This window comes from Mus pahari, chromosome 1, assembly GCF_900095145.1.
Source record: "Mus pahari chromosome 1, PAHARI_EIJ_v1.1, whole genome shotgun sequence".
Taxonomy (NCBI): domain Eukaryota; kingdom Metazoa; phylum Chordata; class Mammalia; order Rodentia; family Muridae; genus Mus; species Mus pahari.
In genome coordinates this window covers 115,127,278-115,135,907 of record NC_034590.1, presented here as the reverse complement: position 1 = coordinate 115,135,907, position 8,630 = coordinate 115,127,278, and the positions used below count along the sequence as shown (strand labels likewise).

Here is an 8,630-nt window from a genome sequence, read left to right as displayed (position 1 = left end):
CTCACTCTGTAGACCAGGCTGGCCTCGAACTCAGAAATCCGCCTGCCTCTGCCTCCCGAGTGCTGGGATTAAAGGCGTGTGCCACCACGCCCAGCATCATTTTTTTTTTAAAAGCCCCTTAAATTCTTCCTTGAATAGGGGGTTCAATAATATCCATGGTAGAGGTGACCATGGACTGACTGAGCTGGTAGAGCTAGTCTTCATTCCCAGCATGCTGAGGACAGAGGCAGGAGGATCTCTATGAGTTCCAGGCCAGCTTGGTCTACATAGAGACCCTGTTTCAAAAAACAAAAATGAACAAACAAAAACAAAGAAAACCTATTAGGGTCCCCTCGGGGTTTTTTGCTGTTTTTGTTCCTTTGCATGTTTGGTGACCCAGTGGGGTTCATCAGGGCTACTTACAGAAGCATGGGTGACAGGCCATGGCTGCACTTTAAAATTATTTCATTACAGAGCTGATAAACTCTCAATCTCAAATATTTTTTCCCCTCAAACCCCTCAAATGCTGTCTTCAATTTTGTTTTTGTTTTTTTTTTTTTCATAGCTCATTCTCTGTGGTCAATTTAGCTGAGGAAGGCAAAGGTGCCCACACCTGCCTGGGGTAAAAGGTATTTTAGGCCAGAAACCCTCCTCCTCTTCCTCCTCTTCCTCCTCCTCCTCCTCTTCCTCCTCCTCTTCTTTCTCTTCCTCCTTCTCCTCCTCCTTCCCCTCCTCTACTTCCTCCTCCTCTCTCTCTTCCTCCTCCTCTTTTTTTTTTTTTTCATTTTGTTTTTCTTTTTCCTAGACAGGTTCTTCTGTGTCGCTCTTGTCCTGGAACTCGATCTGTAGATGAGACTGGCCTGGCCTCACACTCGCAGACCCTCTGCCTGCCTCTATCTCCTGAGTGCTAGGATTAAAGATGTTCGCCACCATACCCTGGGGCAAGAAGCTCTTCAAAAGCTGTCTACTCTAACCTGCCCCAAGTGGAAGGGGAACTGACCTTGGATCCTTCCTAAGAACAAAAGGCGTTCCCAGGGCTGGGGCACCGGCTCGGCAGTCAGGAGCGCTCATGCTATTCTGTAGAGCTCCAGCTTGAGTTCCAGCACCCACATGACAGCTCACAACACTCTTTGACACAGTCCAATGGCCACAGTGCCCTTGTCCAGCCACTGACTGCAGTGTGCACATGGGTACACATGCGTAGTCAGAACACACATGCACATAAAAATAAAGGTTAAAAACACTTTTAAATGCTCTTCAACCCTGAACCATCTCTTTCCAGCCATCATACTATATTATACCATATTATGTTGTTTGGTTTTTTTTTTTAACATTCTGTTTCTGAGACAGGCCTCTCGATGAGCCAGGAGCTTGCCAATTCAAGTAGACCAGCCGGTGGGAAAGCCCCGATAGTCACTTGTCTTGGCTTCCCCAGGCCTGAAGTTATAGGCCTTCACTGTCTGTCATGCCTGGGGTTTTTTCATGGGTTTTGGGGAGTCAAACTCTAGTCATGCTTTACCAAATGAACTGTCTCTTCGGCTCCAAGAGATGTCTTTTGGATCCGATGTTTTGATGTCGTGAGGAAGCACAAGAGAGTGCCTCCCAGGTAACTCACAGTCTAAGTAGCCTGTTTTTTGTTTGTTTGTTTTGTTTTTTTGGTTTTTGAGACAGGATTTCTTCTTCTATGTAGCCTTGGCTGTCCTGGAACTTACTCTGTAGACCAGGCTGGCCTCGAACTCAGAAATCCGCCTGTCTCTGCCTCCCAAGTGCTGGGACTAAAGGCGTGCGCCACCACTGCCCGGCCTAAATAGCCTGCTTATAGGCCCATTTCTCTGACCAATCATAGTCTGGTCTCTGGTGATCATCTCACATCTCCTCCCATCCCCCCAGACAGAGTTTCTCTGTGTAGCCCTGGCTGTCCTGCAACTAGCTCTGTAGACCAGGCTGGCCTCAATCAATCTGACTGTCTCCTCAGTACAAGGATTAAAGGCTTGAGCTACCACCTGCCTGGCGATCACCCCAAGTCTTATGGCTTGTGTTTTAGACCAATCACAGCCTTGTCACCAGCTAGTGACCCCCTCCCCCACCTCCACATGCTCCTCCTTCAGCCACAGTGGAAATGGTTCATCCAGCCTTTTAATTATCAGTGTCTGGAACAGTTTCAAGCAGCCCTGGCATGGTGTGTGCTTCAGTAACCAGGGCAGCCAGCTGTAATCATTCGCACAGTTGTGTCAGCGATCACAGAGTGCTCAGGAAGGCTGGTCCAGGCGTCCTGGTAGTCTGGCTCACTAGTAGACAGGTTTTTTGCCCAAGGATGCTCAGACAGCAAGACAGAGACCAATGGATGCTAATTAAAGAGCCAGATTGCCCCAGCAATTCAGTGTCTTTGCTTACTCACGGGAAAATGAGCCACAGAAGAGATGCTTAAAGGATAAACAGAAACAGCTTATCATTAACAAAAAGGTGGTTGTAACAGTTTTAACGAGATTTTAGCATGCTTCTACCTGCCCTGTGCCCAGGGAGAGGTGCATCCCCCATCTGACCCCAGGTTAATAAACTTCTTTTCCTAACTTTTTTTTCTTCTTTTTTAAATTATGCCTTTTTTTATTTTTTGAGATTATAGTACAATTACATCATCCCACCCCTCCCTTTCCTCCAATCTACTCTTCTCTCTCAAATTCATGGCCAGTTTTTTTTTTTTTTTTTAAGATTTTATTTATTTATTTTATGTATATGAATGCCTACATGCCAAAAGAGGGCATCAGATCCCATTACGGATGGTTGTGAATCACCATGTGGCTGCTGGGAATTGAGCTCAGGATCTCTGAAAGAGCAGCCCGTGCTCTTTACCTCAGAGCCATCTCTTCAGCCTCCTCATGGCCACTTTTTAATTATTATTAGGGAAGTGTGTGTGTGTGTGTGTGTGTGTGTACATGTGTGTGCGTTCTTACATCATCTGTATAAAGTTAGTTGTATGTGTGTTTCCATAGCTGACCATTTGGGAGAGGAGAGCCAGTTGGTGTGCTCTATCCCTCCAGGACCATTTCTCCCATTCTCAGTAGTTTTAGTTGCCCATAGCTCTTAGTCTGGGTTTAAGGTCTCATGACCTTTCCCCTTCCTCATTTGTAGAAGTTAGGCCCTGGTTTTTTCCTCCTGTCCCCGTCCCCTCAGACTCGAAATGTATTTACAAATACCTTGGCCATATACCTCGACTCTGCTCTGACTAGATATAACTTAAAATATCCCATTCATTCCAGCTTACATTCTGCCATGTGGCTGGTTGCCTGTGCTCAGGTACTATGCGTCCTTCTTCTCACATCTTCCTGGGCAAGGAATTGTTGAGGCTTGGTCTATGTGTTATAATGCTGGTACTGGCCTCCAAGATCTGGTTGCCTCAGGGACGAGAGGACCCTTACATACACCAAATGATGCTATGTGACCTTGTTCTTTAATTTAAAACCATTGGTTGAATAAAGATGTCTACAGCCTATATAACTGGGCAGAAGAAAGGTAGTTGGGGTTTCAATTCCCTGGTTTGCAGTCTGAGGAGGTCTACAAGGGAGGAGAATGGGGAGAGGAGTCGATGCCATGTTGTAAGGGAAGGTGAGAATCAGCCATGAGGGCTGGCCAGTTGGAGTAAGAGTGGCCCAGGCAGAACATGGTAAGTTATATCTCAGGGTTATTGTCAGGGAAGTGGACATAATAGCATAGAGGATAGATATTCGGCCGGCTCTTGTGCTGTCTAAGGCTTAACATAAATATAAAATGTTTGTGTCTTTTATCTGGGAACTGAATGAGCTAAGATGGGGTAGAAACCCTTGATTAATATTAAATATTTACCACACACATCCTCATGTCTTTGTTCAGGATCTTCTTTAGATAGTTATGGGGAGGCTTCAAGGGAGTAGTCTCTCTAACATTTCCTGTTTGTTTGAGACAGGGTATCTCTATGTAGCCTTGCTATCCTGGAGCTCACTATGTAGATCAGGCTAGCCCTCAAACTCACAGAGGTCCACCTGCCTGGCATTTCTAGGAACTATAATCTCACAGCAAACTTTCTGTTTCTTCTGCTCCTACAATCTTTCTACCCCTCTTCACAATGACCCTTGAGCCTGAGGCGCAGGAGTTGTGTTACAGATGTATTAGTCAAGCCTGGTGGAGCAGAAACTGTGTCACAGATCTATTAGTTGAGACAGGTGTGCACAGCTCTTCATTTTTATCATTCATGGTTTTCTGTAAGGGACTCTGTTTCAAAGGCAGTGACTATATTTATCTGTGGACTTCAGGACAAATACTTTGATTATTGTTAGGGTTTATGCTGCTTTAGTAAAATGGTGGCTTGTAGGTTCTTATCTAAGATCCATGACTTCACTAACGCTGGGTAGCTGGCTAGGATCCAGTTCCAGGCGTGATGTCCCTCTTGTGTGAGCCTTGAGTTCAGTTAGAGAGCTGTTGGGCTGAGTGGAGGTGTCATATGCCTTTAACCTCAGCACTCGGGAAGCAGAGGCAGCCAGATTTCTGTAAGATTGAGGCTAGCCTGGTGTACAGAGTTCCAGGACAGCCAGGGCCACACAGAGAAATCCCGTCTTTGTACCATGCTGGTCATGTTTTGGCTCACAGATGGCACAGCTGGGTACGACATTGGTTTCTTCTCTCCTTTGGAAGCTTACGTGGTGCTTTCTGATACCATAAAAATTAACCCTCTGGGAGGAAGGAAGTTTTCAGGTCAGATCTAGTTTAGATCCTCTAGACCTTGTGTCAGAAGTGCATAGTGTCCTCAGCAATAAGAACTTACCTTCAACCTCCAGGAGGTACCCAGAGCAACAGCAATGGCCTATCATGTTTGAGAGTCCCGTGGACAAAGCGAACCAATGACTTAAGAGTGATTCTCATGCCTAGTGTCGGGGATTTTTAGGTAGTCTATGGATCTTGGGGGAAGCACAAGCAGCCTTCTACTTTTAAACAATTTATTTTTGTGCTCACATACTGTTGTGTGTTAGATCGCTTGGAACTAGAGTTCCATGCAGTTGTGAGCTGCCTGGTGTGGGTGCTGGGGACAGATCACAGACCCTGGAAAAGTAGCAAAGGGCCTAAAGAAAGGATCCATCTCTCCAACCCCATGAGGAAAATTATTATCATAATTATTCATTAGTTAATATATTGAGACAGTGTCTCAATATGTAGCCCTGGTTGGCCTGGAACTTGTTATGTAGACAGACTGACCTTGAACTCATAGAGATCTGCCTGCATCTGTCTCCCAAGTGCTGGGACTAAAATGGGTGTGTTACCATGATTGGCCTATTTATTTTTTAAAATAGTGTGTGTGTGTGTGTGTGTGTGTGTGTCTGGAGGGGGTGCCTGAGTTTATGTGTACCATGCAAGTGTATGTGCTTGTTGAAGCCAGAAGAGGGCATTGTGTCCCTGAAATTGGAGTTGGAGGCAGTTGTGAGCAGCCAGATGTAGGTTCTGGGAATTCATCTTAGGTCCTCTGCATGAGAAGCAAGTGCTATTAACCACAGAACCCTCTTCCCGGCCCCTTTATTCTGGTTTTTCAAACAGTGGAGGTTTGTTGGTGGGTGAAATACCACACTGGCACGAAGACCAGGGAGGAAGAAATGGAAACACTATTGTAACACTCTGACAGCAACCTTAGAGGGTAGACACTGGTGGACTCTGGAAAGCAAGCCCTGAGATGGACTCTGAAAGTGTTATCTCATGATCTAACTATGGAAATGAAATGAATTCTGAAAAGTACTTGATGTAAACGAATGGAGTAAAATGGGAACAAAGAATAAATGAGACAGGGCTGGTGAGATGGCTCAGTGGGTAAGAGCACCCGACTGCTCTTCCGAAGGTCCAGAGTTCAAATCCCAGCAACCACATGGTGGCTTATAACCATCCGTAACAAGATCTGACGCCCTCTTCTGGAGTGTCTGAAGACAGCTACAATATACTTGCATATAATAAATAAACAAATCTTTAAAAAAAAAAAGAATAAATGAGACAAATAAAACACAAATGGTAATATGTTTAGGGCTGAGGAGATGGCTCAGTGGGTAAGTGCACATGTTGTATAATCATGAGGGCAAGTGCACATGTTGTATAATTATGAGGGCCTGAGTTCAAGTCTCCAGGACCCAGGGAAAAGGCAGGGCATGGCCACGTGCATGTCTATAACAAAGTGCTGTGGAGATTAGACAAGAGGATCACTAGAGCTTGCTGGCCTTCAGGTTAGCTCCAGGTTCAGTGAGAGACGCTGTCCCAAGGGAATATGGAAAGACTGGTAGAGCAGGACACATAGTTCTTTTTTTTTTTTTTTTTTTTTGAGACAGGGTTTCTCTGTGTAGCCCTGGGACACCCAGTTCTTGCATGAGCTGTGGCTGTGCACCTGCACACACATACACATATACAAGACACACGTATACAACCTAGGCTGACATATGAATGACATTGAGGCACTTCCGGCGAGCCAAGATGGCCGCGGCTGTTCAGGACTCACGTGTGAGCCCAGGGCAGAAGCTGAAGCGTTCCCTAAAGAAGAAGAAAAAGATGAAGATGGGAGCCAAGGCTGCAGCATCGAAGCTAGAAGATGAGGTCAAAGACTCTTTTGATGGAGAAGGAAGCTGTGAATCAGAGATGGACCACTCAGATGATGGAGCTGGGAAGCAGACGGTGAGGACAATGTTGAATCCTGTGAGGAAGAAAATGAAGATGCTGCAGAGTCAAGTCCTGGGACTGATTCAGGCTGGGCAGATGCCGTGGCAAAAATCCTTAACAAAAAGACTCCTAAAAGCAAAGCCACCATCCTCACCAAAACCAAAGACCTTGAGAAGGAGAAGGAGAAGCTAAAGCAGGAGAGGCTAGAGAAAAGGAAGCAGCTTGATAAGAAGCGGGAGTGGGAAATGCTGTGCAGAGTGAAGCCAGATGTTGTCAAAGACAAAGAGACAGAGAGGAACCTTCAGAGGATTTCGACAAGGGGTGTGGTGCAGCTCTTCAAGGCTGTTCAGAAACACCAAAGGAATGTTGGCAAAAAGGTTAAGGAAGCAGGAGGCTCCGTCCGGAAGCGAGCTAAACTGATGTCAACTGTTTCCAAGAAGGACTTCATTAGTGTTCTTCGAGGAATGGATGGTACAAGTGGGAACAGTCCTGCTGGGAAGAGCCCCAAAGCCAGACAGACTGAAGTGAAATCAGAAGAGAGTCCATGGTGGAAGATTCTGCGAGATGATTTCATGATGGGAGCCAGCATGAAGGACTGGGACAAGGAGAGCGAGGGCGAGGAGCCTGCTGATGGCAGGGCAGGGGCGGCCAGCCTCTGAGGGCAGACGGGAGCACCCAGCTCTGCTGAAACGGCTTGACGGTTGGGAGCCTGCAGATGGTCATCTGCCAAATGCTAGGGCTTCCTGAGAACCTGTGCTCTAGGCTTCCTCAGGTGCAGACTGTATTAAAGCTGTATTTTTAATTCTTACAGAAATTTAATCTGTTTTTCTAAAATATTTGTACAAAGAAATATTTTTTTCTTGAGCAGTAAGATGTGCATTTTTCTAGGCTCCTTTGCTGTGGACACATACCGACCATACATCAGGATTTCTGAGTGCGGTCCCATTTATAATTAAAATGAACTTGATATGAAAAAAAAAAATGAATAATCACATTGAACTTCAGTTATGCGAACGAACATCACAATGAAAAGACTGTATCAGCACGGGCTGGAGAGGAGCTCTTGAACCCAGTCCCCACTGGAGGCTCCTGCAAGTGAGAATGTCAGTTCCCCACTGGAGGCTCCTGCGAGTGAGAATGTCAGTTTTCTTCAGGGATTGGGGCCCTGATAGGCTGTCTGTGCTCATGCGCGTGGTCCTACACACCCATGCACATACATGTGGCACTAAATGTGCTTGGTGGATATCTGAAGACAGAGACACACACATGAATTTGCATGGGGGAGGGGGAGTAAATAATAGGTAAAGGAGGAAATAAAGAGGAAGCAACAGAGGTGGATTTTATCCAAACCCATTATACGCATGAGTGAGTATTAAATCTTAACAAAAACAAAAACAAGGACTGAAGAGATGGCTCAGTTACACTTCCAGAGGACTGTAAATCAAATTTGATTCCTACTACATAGTGGCTCATAGCCACCGATAAGTTCCAGGGGATCTGATACACTCTCAGACACCATATGGTGCACAGATAACGCATACAAACAAACCATTGTACACATAAAATAAAACTTAAAAAAAAATGACACCTTGAGCCAGGTGTACAGCTCAGTGTTGGGGCATTTATTCACCATGAATGAAACCCTAGGTTCATTTCTACCAGTGGGGTGAGGTATAGTAGTGAATATAATTAATACTTTGGGGAAGGGGCTGTTTATTTTTGTTTGTTTCCTTTTGTTTATTGTTGTTTAAGACCGGGCCTTACTATGCATCCACCTGCCTCTGCCTCCCAAGTGCTAGGATTGAAGGTGTGTGAATAACCACCTGGTAGGATGAAGTACATTTTTTAAAGTGACATACCAGGGCTAGAGAAGTAACTTACTGGTTAAGAACATTGGCTGTTCTTGCAGTGAACCTGGGTTTGACTCCCAAACATGGTAGCTCAGAAATATCTGAAATCCTAGTTCCAGAGGATCCAATGTGGTTTTCTGGCCT

General features: G+C 45.5%; 1 pseudogene; it reads left to right on the top strand.

Moving 5' to 3' along the window:
• Nucleotides 1-6,453: 6,453 nt before the first annotated feature.
• On the top strand, nucleotides 6,454-7,295 carry LOC110328914 (annotated as a pseudogene).
• Nucleotides 7,296-8,630: the final 1,335 nt, after the last annotated feature.